We start from the raw sequence: 22,327 nt of genomic DNA on the forward strand, positions 1-22,327 counted from the left end.
TTTCATCTCCCCCTTATCCCCAACCTCTCTATTTCTGATAACCACCATTCTACTCTCTTTTTCTTTGTTTGATTGTTTTGTATTCCATATATAAGTAAGAACATGCAGTATTTTCTTTCTATGCCTGTCTTCTTTTGCTTAGCATAATATTCCCCAATTCCATCCATGTTGCAGCAAATTTCAAAAGTTTTTCTAAAGGCTGAATAGTATTCTATTGTGTATATGCCACATTACCTTTATCTATTCATCTGTTGATGGGCACCTAAGTTGATTCCATAACTTGGCTAATATGAGTAGTGTAGCAATTAACATGGGAGATTTAATAAACATACTGATTTAATAAACATTTTGATTGCTGAAATCAGCAATAAACACACTGATTTCAATCATTGTGGGTGAATACCCAGAAGTGACATTACTGGATCATATGGTAGTTCTATTTTTAGTTCTTTGAAGAACTTCCATACAGTTTTCCTTATTAACTATACTAATATACATTCCCACCAACAGTATACATGGGTCCCTTTAAAGCCTTTTTCCATTGGTAATATCTTTTATTAATCCACCTCATTTATTTATTTTTTTCAACTATAGTACTTCTATTTTGACATTCTATTGAATTTTTTAATAGGTATTAGATACCTCTACATTTTGCCACCTCTCTTCTGTTGATGTCCCATAGAGGAAAGATCTACTTTCATTATACATCCCATATCTCAAAGATTAAAGACACAACCAAGCTTAGTGAATGCTTTTGAGTGTTCCTCTCCAATTTTGGATCCCCAAAAACAAACAAAAACACCTCTATGACAATTTTATAGACGAATGTCAAATTCCTTCAATTAATCCAACTCCTAGTAGAGTAAATTTCCTAGATTACCCTTTTTATTGCCTCTTCTGCTAATGATGGAAGACCATTGTGAGACTGTGACTGTGGTAATCAGCAGAGAAGGACTCAATGCTGTAAGTATTTTTCCACTGTCTTAACACTGTGGTTTATTCCAGTAGCACTAAATTGGAAGAAATAATTTAATATTGAAGAAATTCTTCAGGCTACTTTAATTACACTCTACCTTTATTACTGAATTAAGTGTAATTTAACATACAGCTATGAAATTACAACCATCCTATGATTAATTATTTTATCCAATGAGACCTAGGTTTTTTGTTAGTGATCACATGCAAAGTTAACTAATAAATTATGCTTAGTTATATTCTAGAATATGAACTAATTAACCAATTCATTATTAACTTATCAGTTAATTATTATTATAGAGGAAACATAACTGCTTGTGAAAATATTGAATAACAATAAAAAACTATGGTACCAAAATGAAGGCTTGTTTGGAGTGTTCTTGATGGAACAGAAATAGTATACTCAAGCCTGATATAAGAAAAATATTACCATCTCTTGAACCTTTCTTCCTTTGCCCTTCCCTAAATGTTACAGATCAGGAGTAAGAGTTTTTTTAATCCATAGGAAAGTTTCCCTAAGGTGGTAAAAATAAAAATATCAGAAAACAGAATTAGTGAAAAATGTTTGACTAACATATTTGACTAAATAGATGTTCTGTTATCTAGTGAGAAGTTTGAGGATGTGGTGCTTGATTTACGTAGGGCTCAAAGCTTGGTTCAATCAGGTATGACACTTACATAGTACACGGAAAAGGCTGCTTGACCCACCTAATCTTATTATGCAAATGAGTTTTCCAGTTGATCAGCGCCGTGTCATCTGCTCCTTGCAGTACAGGTGGCTGGCAGAGAAGGGAACATGCCTAGCCCTTAGTTCCTGCCGACATTCACCCGTGCAAGCTCCCAGCTTGCTTGTCTATGCCTGCAGCTCAACTTTACAAGCCGCTTTTTGTTAGAAAATGATTTGGGGCTGCTTTTCATTAAAAAGAAAAACCTTAATGAGGACTCCTATACCCTTGCTGTCTGCCCAACTGATTTCTTATTAACTCCTATATCATTCCCCATTCTGGAGTGCTAACCCTAACTCCTCTTAGCGGGTGTTGGGTGATTACTCTTTCTGGCTACTTCCTGCTGAAAAGGGGCATCATGTGGGGAACAGCAGCTAGGGCTCCTCCTGTGGTGGATCTAAGGGTCCTCAAAAGAAAGGCATGTCCATGTGTGGTTTGGTCTGCAGCACCATTTGGAGTGTGATTGCTTCTAGGTGACAGGAAACAATTCAAGTTATAGTATTGAGTAGATAAGGTCGAAATATTAATATAAAACATAAAGGACTTAATACTGGAGCTAACCAGTTCCACAAATAAGACTGGAATTCATTTAAAAAGGATTGTAGCCATGCAGGTCTGGAGCCTGCATTTTCTCTTAATCTGTCAATGATTTTCACTTGATCTTTAAGCACCTGTAGGTTTTCTTCTACTTGAATAGAATTGTTGATCCAGAAGCAGCGTATTTCATTTAAGACTGCACAGGTACCCTCTTCCTCAGGTGTAAGGACATCTTGGGCCCACTTATTCTGGGCTACACTGAGGCTAAGGAATCCATGGATTGTTGTTGTGCTTCTAAGGTTCCAACTGTTGCCTTCCATCCTCATTGCATCCAAATGGAAATATTAAGTACTGACCTTTCAAGGAGAGGAATACCAGCAAACCAGAAGAGGCCTCTGGTTATAGAAGTCCCCATCCATGGTCTTTCTAAGATGGGATTGTCAAGTGCTTGCCCTTCCCAGTCTTTTCTTTCAGTTAAATCTCCGTATGAGGGCATGAAAATGATAGATCTTTTTGTTTGACCTATCGGAGATAATGCAATTTCTAAAAAGGAACCTAGGTTAGGGATGTCCCCAAATGATGTGGCCATGTCAGTGGAATTTAAAAATAATAGGTTGGAGACCACTGCTACTATAGTGCAAGTTCCTTTCCAGTACCTAGGGAGAATTAAGTGTAGCCAGGAGCCACAAAGGAAATATAGTCCTGTCCCTTGAAAGGATGGTTCTAAGTTGTGACCTTTGAAGGGCACACAGATCTTTCTCATATCTTAGGAGCTTTACCCCCTTACATATAATAAAAGCACCTTTGGGATACAGATATCCATATAGTCATTCACAATGCCATTTTGAATCTTATGTGCTAAATCAGAAGGGTCCACCTGAAAAATGGAGTTTAAAAGTATTACGGACATAATATGCCCTGGCCAATATCTCAGATGATCCTCATGGCGAGGGCTGCTGGTCCAGACAGCTCCACTATGCCCACAGATTTGTAGGCTGCTACTATTAGCAAACATCATGCAAGGGTCTGGAATTCCATGTGAGGGCATGTTTGGAAAGGCCCATTTGTTATTCTTTACATTATAGTAAAGGTGGTTACTTTGAGGATGCTATTCCCATCAGGATTTTCAACCAGAAGGAGAGGCTATATTCTGAGAACCCCCCAAGAGGGCTTCTGATTTATTAGATCATGCTTATTACACTTTCTTGGGAACCTGTGACTTTCAAATACTTGAACTATCAGAAATTGCAAGTGTGATGTTACAATATTTGAGATCTCCCCAATAATGTCCTTCCCCACTGCTTTAAAAGCAGTGGGAGGCATTTGCTATTACCCGGTCAGCATTTCCCAGCCAGAGATTGTGAAGCTTATCTGTGGGGAAAGTGTTATTTGGTTCCAGAGGCAGTGTTTTCCTGAGAGGAGTTAGTTACCCAGTTGAAAGTGTTCCCATACTATAACCAATTTATGCCTGATAAGTCTTTAAGGGTCAAAGGTAAGGCTAACAAAGAGAATCCTAAGACATTAAGTTCCGGGTTATTGAGAAGTTTCTTATTTTCACTGAACTAAGCAAACTGCTCAGAACAGACCCAGAAATTAGTCTTGTACAAGTGGGCCATGGCTGATACTGTAGGAGCTAAAGAATGTGCTGTATCATTAAACCCAATAACAAGTCCTAGCAGACTCAGTGATAGTAAAACTTTCATGTTCCCTTTTTGTAACTATTATCCCTGTAATTTTGTGTCAAAAAGAAGCTTTGATATTTGACAGTAGATCTTGAGAGAAAAAGTAGAAATAACTAAATGGTAGAGGTGGAACTGAGTAGAATAAATAGCCCTTGCTCATTTGCTTATCATTCATGATTTTCAGCTTAAGGTCTCTTGTTTCTTCACATTGGTATCCAGGATGTTCCTCTGGGCTGTCAGGGGTTGCTTGCTCAGCTTTCTAGGCTTTGACTTGAGTTGATGTATCCAGGAGTTGATACCTGGAACTTTTACTGCTGAGGGGGTTGAAAGGAGAATGATTTAATTCCCTTCCCAGCTTGGGCTTAGGGAAGGAGAGAGAGAAGGGAGAGCTTTTACAAATACCAAATATCCTGGGTTAAATAAAGGTGGTCCTACATCTTGGGGTTGGGTTTCTGCTAGTTGAGTTAATTCCTGTTGAAAGCAAGCCAGAGGGGTTACATGCTTAACCAATTCAGAGGTCTCTTTGTCTATTAAGAAATCATTGATGAGAAAAGGCTGTCTGTACAGCATCTCAAAAGGGCTTAGACCTAGCTTGGAAGGGGTGTTTCTTCCCGGCTGTGGGAAGTAAAGTAAAGCCATGGAAAGAAAAGTAAAGCCGTGGGAAGAAAAGTAAAGCCGTGGGAAGAAAAGTAAAGCCGTGGGAAGAAAAGTAACCCAAGAAGAGTGAGTTTCTTAGGACAGTCTCCTGAGATGTCTTTTGATGATATCATTTGTCTTCTCTATCTTTCCTGAAGACTAGGGTCTCCAGATGCAATGGAGATGATACTGTATGCCTAGTGCCTTTGAGAACCCTTGTGTGATGGCTGCCTTAAATAAGGGGCCATTGTCACTTTGGAGGTACTTAGGTAGACCAAAATGGAGAATAATTTCATTAACTAACACCTTTACTACCTCAGAGGACTTCTCTGTAAGGCATGGAAATGCTACTACCCAGTTAGCGAAAGTATCTACCCATACCAGGAGGTATTGAATGGCCTTCGTCTTTGGAATGTGGATGAAGCCTATCTGCCAGTCCTCCCTTGGAGAGCTTCCCATCCTTTGGGTTTGAGGCGGAAAAAGCTGCCTGGTCAGGGAATTATTTTTAAGACAGACTTTGCAAGCACTAACAACCCGTTTCATTGTTCTTAGTAAGGTCTCTCCTGAAAACAATCTCTGAGAACATTGAAAGTTTTATCCTTTCCCAAGTGAAAAGCTTAGTGAAGAATTTTAAGGACTTTCTATTGGCTGCAGGCTGGCAAGCGGAGCTTGCCATCCTCTGATTGCAGCCCTCCTGAGGGTTGGAAATTGTCCCCTCGAGAAGTGGCCCACTCTATTTCTGCATGGGAGTACTGAGGCTTGATTTCTCTTACAGAGCCTTCCCAAATTAGGGAGCCTTCAAGTGTGTTGATGCCATGAGACTTCCTTGCTGCTGACTTGACTGCCTGATCAGTTAGCTTGTTTCATTCAGTTATTTCATCCACTCCCTTCTGATGTCCCTTACAATGCATCACTGCTACCTCTCGTGGAAGGAAAACTAAGGATAAAAACCTGTTAATTTCCTGATGGTATTTTATAGGAGATCGATTGGCTGTAAGAAAGTGTCTTTCTTTCCAAATGGCAGCATGAGAATGGAGATCTAGGAAAGCATACTTGGAGTCAGTGTAATTGTTAGCTACCTTTCACTTGCTTCACTCAAGAGCTCTTGTAAGAGTTATCGGTTCAGCTGTTTAAGAGCTTGTGCCTGGAGAGAGAGACACACTTTCAGTAACATCATTCAGAGTGACTACTGCATATCCTGCTTCATAGGCTCCTTGCTCTACAAAGGAGCTTCCATCTGTGAAGAGGGTCCAGTCTCAGTTCTCTAGGGGTTTTCCTGAGATCTTCCCTGGCTGCATAGGTCTGTATCACAGCTCGTTCATGTTCTAGCTCCCCAGTTCCCTCAGGGAGGAAAGTGGCTGGGCTTAAGCAAGAGTAAGTCTTTAACTGGATTGTGAAAACCTCTAACAGCAGAACATAATATTTAAGGAGCCGGCTGTCTGTTAACCAAAGGGTTCTCTTACAGGACAGTAATCCCACCACATTATGTGGAGTATAAACAGTTAAGTCATTTTCCTGGGTTAATTTGAAGGCTTTTGGGACTAGTAGGGCCATGGTGGCAATGGCTCAGAGGCATGCTGGCCATCCTTTAGTCCCAAATCTTGTTTCTTACCCAGGTAACTCATTGGCTGTTGAGCTGGTCTTCAGGCTTGTGTTAAGACTCCCAAGGCCATTCCCTTCCTTTCTGATGCATGCAGATTGAAGGTCCTTCCTACAGGGAGGCTGAGAGCTGGTGCCTTTACTAGGGCCTGCTTTAGCTGGTTACAGGCCTTTTGAGCTTCAGGTTTCCAGGTTAGGAGATGCGTTTTAGCTGCTTGAGTTTCTCTTATGAGGTGATACAGAGGACGAGCTATCTCACCCATACCCAGGTATCTATAGCCTGAAATATTCTGTAATGCCCCAAAATCCTGAGTTGCTTGAGTATTTGGGGGAAGGGAAAGAAAGAAATGGGCTTAATCCTTTCTTCCCCTATTACTCTGGTCCCTTCAGACAGCACTTAATCTAGGTACTTCACTGAGGTTTTGCAAAGCTCGGCCTTAGATTTTTAAACCTTATATCCTCTGTTGGCTGATAAATTAAGAAGAGATTCATTGCCTTTTTGAGAAGCGTCCTCAGTTGGGGCACAGAGCAGTATATCATCCACGTATTGACTGAGGATGGAAAAACTCAGAGAGGTCTTTTGACAATGCCTGTTCAAAAAAATGAAGGCTATCTTGAAATCCCTAAGGAAACACCTTCCATGTTAACTGGGCAGTTTGTTCAGACAGATCTTCAAAGGCAAACAGGTATTGAGAGTCCAGATGTAACGGATATTGAAGAAGGCATCCTTTAAATCTAGGACTGTAAACTATTTAGTTCCCTTAGGTATTTGGGTTAACAAGGCATAGGGATAAGGTACTACCAGATGGATTGGGACTATGGCCTCATTAATGAAGTGGAGGTCCTGATGAATTAGTCTCCATTCCCCATTGGGTTTTTGCACTCCTAGTATTGGGGTGTTGCAGGGGCTGTTACAGGATTTGTGGAGGTCCCACATCTTCAGGTTATTAATAATAGCTTCTAAACTTTTGTCAGACTCTGGCTTCAGAGGATATTCTTTCTGGTTAGGAAAAGAAGTGGGATCCTTGAGATGGATCTGTAGAGGCCTAGCAGTTACAGCTTGACCTATTCTTCCTTGCATTGCCCACTCTTCTGGATTGATATTAGCTTCCACTAGGGAGAGAGAAAGAGATTGTCTTGGGGCTATAAGGATGCTGACACCCATGTGAGCTTAAATGTCTCTACCTAATCAAAAAGTGGGACTCTCTGTCATGATTAAAAATGGATGTGTAAATAATAGGTTTCCCCATTTGCAACTAAGGGGTTGTGAAAAATATCAAATTAGTCTTTACTGAGACTCCTGTCACAGTCATGCTATGGGAAGAGTGGAGGTCTGGATTAGAGAGGAGAAGAGAGAGGCTGGCTTGAGTGTCCAGAAGGAGATTTACCTTCCTTCCTTCATTTTCCAGAATCATCTGGGGCTCCTGTGCTGTAATGACAGTTTAAGCCACTGGAGCTGGGGGTTTGAACCCCTGGACCCATCAGTCCTGTTGTACCATCTGTAAGACTGGTTCTGAACCTGGTGACCTTCATCTCTAGGATCAGTCCAATTTCCAGTGGTCCTCAACACATGCTGGGCAGGGTTATGGTGGTTTCTTGTTGCTGCCTGGATACTCCTTCTCAAAGTGCCCTGACTTGCTGCACCAATAGCAACTAGCAGATGCATCTTGGGGATTCTGGACTTTGCAAGCCTGCAAAGAAGCTATTAGTGCTTCTGTCCTTCTCTTAATTCCTCTCTTTCTCCTAGACTTCTTCCTTATCCCTATTATAAAAGACCAAGGTGGTCACCTTCATGAGGTTCTCTAAGGTGCTATCTGGTCCTATAGCTTACTTCTGTAGTTTCCTTCTAATATAGGAAGCTGCCTGTGTAATAAACTTGTCATTCAGGATGAGCTGTCCATCCACTGACTCAGGGGATCGGGAGGTGTGCTTTATCAATGCCTCTCTCAGTCTTTCTATAAAGGCTGTGGGATTCTCATCTGGCTTTTGGTCTATTATGGACAGTTTAGAGTAATTAAGATGTTTGGCTCCAGTTCTTTGTAGGCCCTCCAATATGAACATTAAAAAATATTTCATTTTCCATTCATCTGTAGTGTCACTGAGGTTCCAATTAGGGCTGTCAAAAGGAACCACTTCCCTTCCTATTGAGACCCGTTTTCTCTTTTCCTTTTAGGCCTTCTGTAGGAAGAATATTACTCATCTCTGAATTTCTCTGATGCCTGTAGAGCTGCCTGCTTCTCAGCTGCAGTTAAGGTTTGGCTTAAGAGCAGCATAACATCCCTTAATGAGAAGTCAAATACCTGAGTTAAATTTTGAAAGCCTTCTGCATACCTATCAGGGTTATCAGAATATCAGACTAAGTTTCCTTTTATTTGCGTAAGGTCCTGCAATTAGAAGGGAATTTAAGCCCTAGTGGCATAATCTCCATTGGGCATTTCCTATAGAGGTAAGAGCAAAGGTGGGGGAGTGAGAAATTTTGGAGATGGTGGAGGTGGAAGTGCTGGTGGTGTGGTTGGAGGTGGCCCTGGATAAGGGGGTCTGGAAGAGATGGGATACCCAATAGCTGCCTCAGATGGTTCATCCAGAGATTGCTTTTCTAGTCTTGGAGAATCATTCCCTGCCTGATATGATTACTAACAGGCCTAGGTCAATTGTGCAATGCTTGCAAAGCTCTGAGTTTTCTCACAGGCCAAAGAAAGCCTGTACATAAGGTACCTCGAACTATTTGCCCTCCTGTCTGCAGAAAAGATCTATTTGTTGGAGAATATTAAAACTAAAGCTTCCTTCCACCGGCCAGACTGGTTCAAGAGGGTAAGAAGTCCATAACCTTGTGCAAAAGAAAATGAACCACTTTTTCTTAAAAGTCTCAGGGTCAAAGGAGTCCAGAACTTCAGAATTCACTCTAGAGGAGTACCGGCTGAAGATGGTAAAGAGAAGTGAGAAAAAAGGGCCCCATTAGTCTCCTTCCTTGTGGTGTGAGCCAGGGTGGAGAGGAAGGCAGTGGCAATGTTCTTCTTGCTGTTTTCCCTCTGTGGTTCCTGGGTCCTGGCACTTTGTTGAATGTTCCACCCCTGGTTGCAGGCGTGACCCCCAGGCATAGGCATAGAACCAGAGAAACTAAGCAATTGGGGTTAGTCACGCTCACCCAAGTGGCTCTAGTCCACTGCTTATGATTTCCTTTTGACTTCCTAGACTTGTGTGACCTGCCTGTCTCTCTGAAAAATGGATCTCAAGAAAAGCTATGTAATAGTTTGGCAAGGCCCCTTTAATGGCGAGAGTGTGCTAGGTTGAACTCTGTATCCTGCTATTATGACCAGTGCTGAAGTGTTTGCCCTTAGAAAATGGTTTTGGTTAACTTCCAAACTTCAAATCCCCTTACTAATGAAGTACCACTCTAATTGGAGGCCGAATAGGTGCCTCAAAAGAACGTAGGGACCAAATGGCCGTTTTCTTGCTAATTTGGCCTTGGAGGATATTTTAGCCCTAATTGCTGAAGGCAGAATTTTCCTATTTACAGAAGCAGCATGAAGCCTAGCTTTTAATAGAGAGCCACAAAAAGGGGAGAGAATCTGGAGGCCACCATGTTTTGGTGAAGGACCGACAATGTGCCTCATGGAGAGGATCCCTATTCCACTAGGTGGTGGTGTTGACCTTGAAATACCATGTGCTCTCTAAACCAAGGGCAGAGTGACCTTGACATGCCATATGCTCTCCAGGCCAAGGGCAGAGAGAGACCTGAATGTGCCATGTGTTCTTCAGATCAAGGGCTGAGAGAGAGAGATGCTCACTTTGGTTGGTTTGGGGGCAGGGACTGTTCGTAGAAAATCACAAAGACACCTTCTCTTGAGCTATATCCCTGGTTAGTACAACATTCCTTAATCTTGCTGAACAAGATTATGTCCCTGAACTGTAAAACTTCCCACACACTGCATACACAGAGAGGATGAGAGATATGATGGCCATGGACAGGAAAGAAATTACAAAAGGAAAGTTGGAGATCCTGTTGCCAACACTGCATTGGGGCCATTGGAGGCTGGGGTAAGTACAGAAGCCTTTGGAAAACACCGAGGGGTAGCCCTGACCAGAAATCCTCAGTTGCCCCAGGACTTCTTCCAGTACCACATGATGGCTAAGTCCTCCATGAAAGAAAACTGGTTTAAACATGGCCAATATGCCCAGCAACCTGTGGTAGTAGGCGATTTTCCGTGTTCTCCCCACCAAGCCTGTCCCCCAAGTCTTCTAAGGCTGGCAGCCACGCTAATCTTTTTAAATGACTGAAGGGGGCTTAGTATTTGGTTTAATTTGGTTCTAAAATGGAATCTGAGAGCCTCAAAATGAAAGGACAGAATTGGAGTCTGCTAATCCACTCACCATTTCAATGAATGTTGTATCTTGGTATCCCAAAAAAGACCCCATTATGAAGTGGCTATGTTTTCTGGTGTATATACCCTGGAGTCTGTTGTTGTGTGTCAGGAAAATTTAGGACAAGGACACACATGACGAGTTTAGGAGCACAGGTTGAATAGGTAGAAGAGAAGAGAAAGAGAAACAGCTTCCTCTATGGGGGAAGGGGTCTCCAAGTGGAAACACCATCTGGTGGCAAATTCGCTAAATGTTTTAGTCCTGTTTGAGGAGGCAGTGTCTGGTTTACATAGAGCTCACAGATTGGTTTGATCAGGTATAACGTTTACATAGCATGCAGGGTAGGCTGGTCACCCCCACCCTAATCATATTATGCAAATGGGTTTTCCAGTTGATTGGCGCCATCTTATCTGCTCCTTACAGTACACTTGACTGGCAGAGAAGGGAAGATGGAGTCGCCATCTTGAACATGTCTAGTTCCTAGTTCCTGTGGGCATCCACCATGCAAGCCCCAGCTTGCTTGTCTATGTCTGCAGCTCAACTTTACAGGCTGCTCTTTGTTAGAAAATGATTTGGGACTGCTTTTATTAAAAAGAAAAGCCTTACTGAGAACTCCCATACTCTTGCTATCTGCCTAAGTGATTACTTTTTAACTCCTATATCACAATTACCTCCCACCAGGTCCCTCCCTCTACACGTGAGGATTACAGTTTGAGAGGAGATTTAAGTGGGAACAGAGAGCCAAACCATATCATAGTGTGTTGCTTAATTTTCAAATATTTGGGAATTTTTTATTATTCCTTCTGTTACTAATTTCCAGCTTCATTTCATTGTGGTCATCGAGTTGTATGCATTAAAACATTTTTAATTTATTGAGACTTATTTCATGGAGTAACATATAGTTTATCTTGAAGAATATTACGTGTGTTTTTGAGAAAAATGTTTATTGTGCTATTGTAGGGCAGACTGATGAGTGTGTGTGTATTTGTGTATTTTAGGTATTGGTAGTTTATGCTGTTGTTCCAGTCCTCAAGTCCTCTATTTTTAATTCATTTTCTGTTTAGAAGTTCTATTCATTATTGAAAGTGGGGAATTGAAGTCTTTGCTAGTAGTGGACAGTCGTATATTTCCTTCTTCAATTCTATAAATGTTTGCTTCAAATTTTGAGTCTGTCTCTAATGTATATGTGCTTACATTTGTCAAGTCTTCATGATTTCACTTTTTATTATTACATAATGTCCTTCTTTGAGTTTTGTAACAGTTTTTTTTCTGTTTTGTTTTGTTTTGTTTTTGCGTATCTTGTCTGGTATTATTAATTTAGAAATCTGAAATTAAAAATGTTCCAAAATCTGAAATGTTTTGAGGTTCAACATAATGTTAAAAGAAAATGTTCACTGGAGCATTTGGGATTTCCATATTTTCAGATTAGCTATACTAAACTAGGAAGTATAATACTCCAAAATCTGGTCCTGAGCATTTTGGATAAGAGACACTCAACCTATATAGCCATCTCCAGTTCTTTTTTGGATACTATTTAAGGGTTTCTTTTTTTTTCCCCATCCTTTTACATTCAGCCTATTTGTGTCTTTGGCTCTAAAATGAGTCACTTTACACAGCATGTAAGTGAAGCATATGTTGTATTTTAATCCATTGTACCAAACTCTGCCTTTTGATTGTAGAATTTAATCCATTTATATTGAAAAAAATGATGGAGAAGGAATGACTTCTAAAATTTTGCTATTTGCTTTCTGTATGTCTTACGTCTATTTTGTTTCTCTTTACCTTCTTTTGTTTTTATTCTTTTGTAGTGTATCATTTTGATTTCTTCTCATTACTTTGTGTGTATATTTTTAAAAATTTTTCATAGAAGTTACTATGAGAAATAATATTAATATCCTAAATTTATAACAATCTAGCTTAAAATGATATTATATTAGCCTTAACAGCACACAGAAACTCTGCTCATATTTATCTCTGCCTTTATTTTGTTTTTATCACAATTTATTGTGTGGGCTCATTAACATAGCTTTATAATTACTGTTTTATGCATTTGTGAAATCACTTAGAAAATAATAGAGGAATTAAAAATAAAAAATACAACAATACTCCTTTTTATATTTACCTATGTTGTCATATTTAACAGAGTATTTTATTTTCTTCTTGTGATATTTAAGTTTCTGTTGATTTTCTAATCAAGCTTAAGTTCTCCCTTTAACATTTTTTACAGGGCAAATTGACTAGTAACAAATTTCTTCAGCTTTTGAGTATCTAAAACTGTCTTATATCTTAATTTCTTCCTTATTTTTGAAGATAGTTTTGCCAGATGTAGACTTGTTGATTAATGGGTCCTCCTTCCCTTCCCTTCCCTTCCTCTCCCCTCCCCTCCCCTCCCCTTCCCTTCCGTCCTTTAATCTTTCCTTCTTTCCTTCATCTTTCCTTCCTTGCTTTAAAAATGTCATCTCACGTCCTTCTGATGTCCATGGTTTATAATAATAAATCTTCTGTTATTATGGATAATCTTAAGTGATGAATTGCTTCTTTTAAGATTCTTTGTCTTTGATTTTTGAAAATGTGATTATAATACATCTTGGTGTTCATCTCTTTGCATTTGCTTTCTTGGAGTCCATTGAGTTTCCTAAATGTGTACATCGTGTGAGTTTTTTAAAATCAAATTTAGGGAGCTTTTTGCCATTGTTTTTTCAAAGATTATTTTTCTCTCTTTCTTTTCTCCTTCTGAGATTTTCAGTATGTGTATATTCTATGTATATTGGCATGCTTAAAAGTATTCTGCATATCTGTTAGGCTTAGTTCATTTTTCTCTATTCTTTTTGTGTTCTACTCCTCAGACTGGTTAATTATAACTGTCTTATTTTCAAATTCTCTGATCCGTTCTTATTCCTGCCCAAATCTACTTTTGAACTTTTCCAGTGAAGATTTTATTTGTTATTATACTTTTCACCTCCAGAATTTTTGTCCTTTCTTTCTTTCTTTCTTTCTTTCTTTCTTTCTTTCTTTCTTTCTTTCTTTCTTTTTATTATTATACTTTAGGTTTTAGGGTACGTGTGCATAATGTGCAGGTTTATTACATATGTATGCATGTGCCACATTGGTTTGCTGCACCCATTAACTCATCATTTAGCATTAGGTATATCTCCTAATGCTGTCTCTCCCCCCTACCCCAACCCACAACAGTCCCCGGAGTGTGATGTTCCCCTTCCTGTGTCCATGAGATCTCATTGTTCAATTCCCACCTATGAGTGAGAACACGCGGTGTTTGGTTTTTTGTCCTTGCGATAGTTTACTGAGAATGATGGTTTCCAGTTTCATCCATGTCCCTACAAAGGACATGAACTCATCATTTTTTATGGCTGCATAGTATTCCATGGTGTACATGTGCCACATTTTCTTAATCCAGTCTATCGTTGGACATCTGGGTTGGTTCCAAGTCTTTGCTATTATGAATAGTGCCACAATAAACATACATGTGCATATGTTTTTTTAACAGCATGATTTATAGTCCTTTGGGTATATAAACAGTAAAGGGATGGCTGGGTCAAATGGTATTTCTAGTTCTAGATCCCTGAGGAATCACCACACTGACTTCCACAATGGTTGAACTAGTTTACAGTCCCACCAACAGTGTAAAAGTGTTCCTAATTCTCCACATCCTCTCCAGCACCTGTTGTTTCCTGACTTTTGAATGATGGCCATTCTAACTGGTGTGAGATGGTATCTCACTGTGGTTTAGATTTGCATTTCTCTGATGGCCAGTGATGATGAGCATTTTTTCATGTGTTTTTTGGCTGCATAAATGTCTTCTTTTGAGAAGTGTCTGTTCATGTCCTTCGCCCACTTTTTGATGGGGTTGTTTGTTTTTTTCTTGTAAATTTGTTTGAGTTCATTGTAGATTCTGGATATTAGCCCTTTGTCAGATGAGTAGGTTGCAAAAATTTTCTCCCATTTTGTAGGTTGCCTGTTCACTCTGATGGTAGCTTCTTTTGCTGTGCCGAAGCTCTTTAGTTTAATTAGATTCCATTTGTCAATTTTGGCTTTTGCTGCCATTGCTTTTGGTGTTTTAGACATGAAGTCCTTGCCCATGCCTATGTCCTGAATGGTATTGCCTAGGTTTTCTTCTAGGGTTTTTATGGTTTTAGGTCTAACATGTAAGTCTTTAATCCATCTTGAATTAATTTTTGTATAAGGTGTAAGGAAGGGATCCAGTTTCAGCTTTCTACATATGGCTAGCCAGTTTTCCCAGCACCATTGATTAAATAGGGAATCCTTTCCCCATTTCTTGTTTTTGTCAGGTTTGTCAAAGATAAGATAGTTGTAGATACACGGCATTATTTCTGAGGGCTCTGTTCTGTTCCATTGATCTATGTCTCTGTTGTACTACCAGTACCATGCTGTTTTGGTTACTGTAGCCTTGTAGTATAGTTTGAAGTCAGGTAGGGTGATGCCTCCAGTTTTGTTCTTTTGGCTTAGGATTGACTTGGCGATGCGGACTCTTTTTTGCTTCCATATGAACTTTAAAGTAGTTTTTTCCAATTCTGTGAAGAAAGTCATTGGTAGCTTGATTGGGGTGGCATTGAATCTATAAATTACCTTGGGCAGTATGGCCATTTTCATGATATTGATTCTTCCAACAATGAGCATGGAATGTTCTTCCATTTGGTTGTATCCTCTTTTATTTCACTGAGCAGTGGTTTGTAGTTCTCCTTGAAGAGGTCTTTCACATCCCTTGTAAGTTGGATTCCTAGGTATTTCATTCTCTTTGAAGCAATTGTGAATGGGAGTTCACTCATGATTTGGCTCTCTGTTTGTCTGTGATTGATGTACAAGAATGCTTGTGATTTTTGTACATTGATTTTGTATCCTGAGACTTTGCTGAAGTTGCTAATCAGCTTAAGGAGATGTGGGGCTGAGACAATGGGGTTTTCTAGATATACAATCATGTCATCTGCAAACAGGGACAATTTGACTTTCTCTTTTCCTAATTGAATACCCTTTATTTCCTTCTCCTGCCTGATTGCCCTGGCCAGAACTTCCAGCACTATGTTGAATAGGAGTGGTGAGAGAGGGTATCCTTGTCTTGTGCCAGTTTTCAAAGGGAATGCTTCTAGTTTTTGCCCATTCAGTATGATATTGGCTGTGGGTTTGTCATAGATAGCTCTTATTATTTTGAGATACGTCCCATCAATACCTAATTTATTGAGAGTTTTTAGCATGAAGTGTTGTTGAATTTTGTCAAAGGCCTTTTCTGCATCTATTGAGATAATCATGTGGTTTTTGTCTTTGGTTCTGTTTATATGCTGGATTACATTTATTGATTTGCATATGTTGAACCAGCCTTGCATCCCAGGGATGAAGCCCACTTTATCATGGTGGGTAAGCTTTTTGATGTGCTGCAAGATTCAGTTTGCCAGTATTTTATTGAGGATGTTTGCATCAATGTTCATCAGGGATATTGGTCTGAAATTCTCTTTTTTGGTTGTGTCTCTGCTCAGCTTTGGTATCAGGACGATGCTGGCCTCATAAAATGTGTTAGGGAGGATTCCCTCTTTTTCTATAGATTGGAATAGTTTCAGAAGGAATGGTACCAGTTCCTCCTTGTACCTCTGGTAGAATTCAGCTGTGAATCCATCAGGTCCTGGACTCTTTTTGGTTGGTAAGCTATTGATTATTGCCACAATTTCAGAGCCTGTTATTGGTCTATTCGGAGATTCAACTTCTTCCTGGTTTAGTCTTTTGAGGGTGTATTTGTTGAGGAATTTATCCATTTCTTCTAGATTTTCTAGTTTATTTGTGTAGAGGTGTTTGTATTCTCTGATGGTAGGTTGTATTTCTGTGGGATTGGTGGTGATATCCCCTTTTTCATTTTTTATTGCATCTATGTGATTCTTCTCTCTTTTCTTCTTTATTAGTCTTGCTAGCGGTCTATCAATTTTGTTGATCTTTTCAAAAAACCAGCTCCTGGATTCATTAATTTTTTGAAGGGTTTTTTGTGTCTCTATTTCCTTCAGTTCTGCTCTGATTTTAGTTATTTCTAGCCTTCTGCTAGCTTTTGAATGTGTTTGCTCTTGCTTTTCTAGTTCTTTTAATTGTGATGTTAGGGTGTCAATTTTGGATCTTTCCTGCTTTCTCCTGTGGGCATTTAGTGCTATAAATTTCCCTCTACACACTGCTTTGAATGTGTCCCAGAGATTCTGGTATGTTGTGTCTTTGTTCTCATTGGTTTCAAAGAACATCTTTATTTCCGCCTTCATTTCATTACGTACCCAGTAGTCATTCAGGAGCAGGTTGTTCAGTTTCCATGTAGTTGAGCGGTTTTGAGTGATTTTCTTAATCCTGAATTCTAGTTTGATTGCATTGTGGTCTGAGAGACAGTTTGTTATAATTTCTGTTCTTTTACATTTGCTGAGGAGAGCTTTCCTTCCAACTATGTGGTCAATTTTGGAATAGGTGTGGTGTGGTGCTGAAAAAAATGTATATTCTGTTGATTTGGGGTGGAGAGTTCTGTAGATGTCTAATAGGTCCACTTTGTGCAGAGCTGAGTTCAAATCCTGGGTATCCTTGTTAACTTTGTGTCTCATTGATCTGTCTTATGTTCACAGTGGGGTGTTAAAGTCTCCCATTATTATTGTGTGGGAGTTTAAGTCCCTTTGTAGGTCACTCAGGACTTGCTTTATGAATCTGGGTGCTCCTGTGTTGGGTGTATATATATTTAGGATAGTTAGGTCTTCTTGTTGAATTGATCCCTTTACCATTATGTAATGGCCTTCTTTGTCTCTTTTGATCTTTGTTGGTTTAAAGTCTATTTTATCAGAGACCAGGATTGCAACCCCTGCCTTTTTTTGTTTTCAATTGCTTGGTAGATCTTCCTCCATCCCTTTATTTTGAGTCTATGTGTGTCTCTGCACATGAGATGGGTTTCCTGAATACAGCACACTGATGGGTCTTGACTCCTTATCCAATTTGCCAGTCTGTGTCTTTTAATTGGAGCATTTAGCCCATTTACATTTAAAGTTAATATTGTTATGTGTGAATTTTATTGTGTCATTGTGATGTTAGTTGGTTGTTTTGGTCGTTAGTTGATGCAGTTTCTTCCTAGCCTTGATGGTCTTTACAATCTGGCATGTTTTTGCAGGGGCTGGTAGTGGTTGTTCCTTTCCATGTTTAGTGCTTCCTTCAGGAGCTCTTTTAGGGCAGGCCTGGTGGTGACAAAATCACTTAGCATTTGCTTGTCTGTAAAGTATTTTATTTCTCCTTCACTTATGAAGCTTAGTTTGGCTGGATATGAAATTCTGGGTTGAAAATTCTTTTCTTTAAGAATATTGAATATCGGCCCCCACTCTCTTCTGGCTTGTAGAGTTTCTGCCGAGAGATCAGCTGTTAGTCTCATGGGCTTCCCTTTGTGGGTTACCCGACCTTTCTCTCTGGCCGCCCTTAACATTTTTTCCTTCATTTCAACTTTGGTGAATCTGACAATTATGTGTCTTGGAGTTGCTCTTCTCGAGGAGTATCTTTGTGGCGTTCTCTGTATTTCCTGAATCTGAATGTTGGCCTACCTTGCTAGATTGGGGAAGTTCTCCTGGATAATATCTTGCAGAGTGTTTTCCAACTTGGTTCCATTCTCCCCGTCACTTTCAGGTACACCAATCAGACGTAGATTTGGTCTTTTCACATAGTCCCATATTTCTTGGAGGCTTTGTTCGTTTCTTTTTATTCTTTTTTCTCTAAACTTCCCTTCTTGCTTCATTTCATTCATTTCACCTTCCATCACTTGATACCCTTTCTTCCAGTTGATCGCATCGGCTACTGAGGCTTCTGCAATCTTCGCGTAGTTCTCGAAACTTGGCTTTTAGCTCCATCAGCTCCTTTAAACCCTTCTCTGCATTGGTTATCCTAGTTATCCATTCATCTAATTTTTTTCAAGGTTTTTAACTTATTTGCTATTGTTGTTAATTTCCTCCCATAGCTCAGAGTAGTTTGATCGTCTGAAGCCTTCTTCTCTCAACTCGTCAAAGTCATTCTCTGTCCAGCTTTGTTTCGTTGCTGGTGAGGAATTGCGTTCCTTTGGGGGAGGAGAGGTGCTCTGCTTTTTAGAGTTTCCAGTTTTTCTGCTCTGTTTTTTCCCCATCTTTGTGGTTTTATCTACTTTTGGTCTTTGATGATGGTGATGTAGAGATGGGTTTTTGGTGTGGATGTCCTTTCTGTTTGTTAGTTTTCCTTCTACCAGACAGGACCCTCAGCTGCAGGTCTGTTGGAGTTTGCTAGAGGTCCACTCCAGACCCTGTTTGGCTGGGTGTCAGCAGCAATGGCTGCAGAACAGCGGATTTTTGTGAGACCAAAAATTCAGCTGTCTGATAGTTCCTCTGGAAGTTTTGTCTCAGAGGAGTACCTGGCCGAGTGAGGTGTCAGTCTGTCCCTACTGGGGGGTGCCTCCCAGTTAGGCTGCTCAGGGGTCAGGGACCCACTTTATGGGGCAGTCTGCCCGTTCTGAGACCCCCAGCTGCATGCTGGGAGAACCACTACTCTCTTCGAAGCTGTCAGACAGGGACATTTAAGTCTGCAGAGGTTCCTGCTGACTTTTTGTTTGTCTGTGCCCTGCCCCCAGAGTGGAGCCTACAGAGGCAGGCAGGCCTCCTTGAGCTGTGGTGCCTCCATCCAGTTCGAGCTTCCTGGCTGCTTTGTTTACCTAAGCAAGCCTGGGCAATGGCGGGTGCCCCTCCCCCAGCCTCGCTGCCGCCTTGCAGTTTGATCTCAGACTGCTGTGCTAGCAATCAGCGAGACTCCATGGGCATAGGACCCTCTGAGCCAGGTGCGGGACACAATCTCCTGGTGTGCCGTTTTCCAAGCCCTTTGGAAAAGCGCAGTATTAGGGTAGGACTGAGCCGATTTTCCAGGTGCCGTCTGTTACCCCTGTCTTTGACTAGGAAAGGGAACTCCCTGACCCCTTGCACTTCCCGAGTGAGGCAATGCCTCACCCTGCTTTGGCTCGCGCACCGTACACTGCACCGACTGTCCTGCACCCACTGTTTGGCACTCCCTAGTGAGATGAACCCGGTACCTCAAATGGAAATGCAGAAATCACCCGTCTTCTGTGTCGCTCACGCTGGGAGCTGTAGACCAGAGCTGTTCGTATTCGGCCATCTTCATACCACTTCCCAGAATTTTTTTTGAATAAAATTACTTAAGTCTCTCTTGATTGTCCCTATTTACCACATGTATTACTTGTTTTCACACTGCTATAAAGAAATACTCGGGAGTGGGTAATTTATTAAAAAACAAAGATTGAATGGACTCACAGTTCTGTATGACTAGGGGGCCTCAGGAAACTTACAATCATGGTGAAAGAGGAAGTGGCACATTTTACATGGCAGTGGGTGAGAAAGAATAGTGAGCAAAGGAGAAACTTACCAAACCATAAGATCTCATGAGAACTCACTCACTATCATGAGAATCACATGGAGGAAATCTCCCCTATGATCCAATCACCTCCTACTAGATTTCTCCCTCAACACCTGGGGATTACAATTCAAGATGAGATTTGGGTGGGGACACAAAGCCTAACCATGTCACCACACATTACTCTCCTGGTTTTCTTTAGCTCTTTGTTCATCGTATCCTTTAACTCTTTGAGCATATTTCAGATAATTGAGTTACAGTCTTTGTCTGTTAACTCCAATATCTGCTTCCTGAGAAACAGTCTCTGTTAGTATTTTATGGGAATGGGTCATACTTTTTTGTTTCTTTGAATGCTTCATATTTTTCTGTGAAATCTAGACATTTTGAATATTATAATGTGGTAATTCTGAAAATAAAACTCTTCTCTGACTTTTAACTTTTTAATTAATTAATTTATTAATTTATTTATTTATTTATTTTGAGAGGGATTCTCACTCTGTCGCCCAGGCTGGAGTGCAGTGGCACAATCTCAGCTGACTGCAAGCTCCGCCTCCTGGGTTCACGCCGTTCTCCTGCCTCAGCCTCTCCGAGTAGCTGGGAGTATAGGCGCTTGCCACCACGCCTGGCTAATTTTTTTGTATTTTTAGTAGAGACGGGGTTTCACTGTGTTAGCCAAGATGGTGTCCATCTCTTGACCTCGTGATCTGCCTGCCTCCACCCCCAAAGTGCTGGGATTACAGGCGTGAGCCACCAGGCCTGGCCTGGCCTTCTCTGGCTTTTTAAATTGCTTTTGGTGAGCTGTTTGTATGGTTGTCTAGTGACCTTACTAAACTATTTCTGTGAAGTGTCTGTTACTGGTCATCTGTGGTCTCTTTCTCTTTTTTTAATTCCTTGTGTTCAGCTGGTGTTGACAGAGATTTTCCTGAATGCCAGGAGCCAACATAAAGTCAGAGAGAGAAAGAGAGAAGGGATAAAATTCATCTGAATCTTTGCAAATTTGCTCTCTGCTGGGGCAGTTCTTCAAGTTTTAGCAAGGCTCTTTATAATTCTGCCCTATCTACATTCCCCACTTACACTGAGACTACAGAATAACCAGAAGTAAAAGCTGAAGGTGTTCTTAAGTCTTTTTCTGAGTATATGGTATGCCCTAGATGGCAACATGACTTTATACATTCCACACTACACATGGCTACTTTTGAATGCCCTTTTGAATGTTTATTTTTTAATTTAAAAAAAAAAATACCTCTTTCTAGCTCTTCCTCCTAGAAATTCAGTCCTGTATAATTTATTTGAGCCATTATTATTATTATTATTATTTGCCCCAGGTGGCTACAGGGTGCACTTTGTTTAAGAACAATTTTTAGAAATGCCTTTTACTTTCTTGCCCTGAGGGAGTTCTGAATTAGACAATACAGAAAAGTGCCTTGTGTCAGTCCTTCAAGTGAAACACAATACTTTGGTTAGTTCTCCTCTGTTCCTTCCAGGAACAGGAACCTGCTTTTTATCCTGGGTATCTAAAACTACTGTCTTCAAGACTCCCATAAAACCAGGAAAAGGCATAGAGCAAAGACAAATGAAGTGGCCACAGGGCTGTTCTATTGTTTTTACATTTCCTTTTTCTTGATTAGCATTCGCTTGGTTGTTATAAATATTAAACTGTTTTTCAGAGTCTTACTAAGTTTATTCTGATAGTTTTTGCTTGTGTCTTCGGTATTTCTGCAGAGGAAAAGACTCTAGAACCTACCATCTCTGCCATTTTTGCAGATGCTATTCAGGTTGCTTATTTTTATGATTATATCTTATGTAGGACCCTCATATATTAAAAAAAAAAATGATGTTTCTTTAAATTGGTGCCGTTTTGAATGTGAAGGATAAAATAGAGTCCACAATATCCTCATATAGGCATCCCCTTTGAGGATTTGGCTTTGGAAGCATTTCTTTAGAAACATAGGTATTTTTGACAAACTTTTTGAAAATCAGTGACATAAATCCATTTACAAAAAAAAAGAATAATAAAGGAAAAGAAAAACAATTGAGGCCCAAATATATGAATCAACATTTTCTATCTAAGACCACAGGTAGGAAATGACAAACCTAGGATCCAAACCCATGTATTTTGACTTTTTCTGTTTTCTTTACACCATGATATTATGCCACCTTCCTTCCTCCCTTTAATCAAAAGCTATGGCACCAGTGAGTTTTTATTTAATTCTGAAAATAGGAGTGTGCATGTAATACCAGTCAAAAAATTATAAATGATATAATCAGTGACACATTATTAAGATAATTCAGACGAGTAACAGATCATGAAATATTAAGCAAGTCAATAATAATTAAAGTGGAGTAGCTCTGAAATAAAAATTAAAAGTTTGTTGGCAATATTGGACTAGTTTGTATACCTGT

The sequence above is a fragment of the Nomascus leucogenys genome, chromosome 12 (genome assembly GCF_006542625.1).
Source record: "Nomascus leucogenys isolate Asia chromosome 12, Asia_NLE_v1, whole genome shotgun sequence".
Lineage (NCBI taxonomy): Eukaryota > Metazoa > Chordata > Mammalia > Primates > Hylobatidae > Nomascus > Nomascus leucogenys.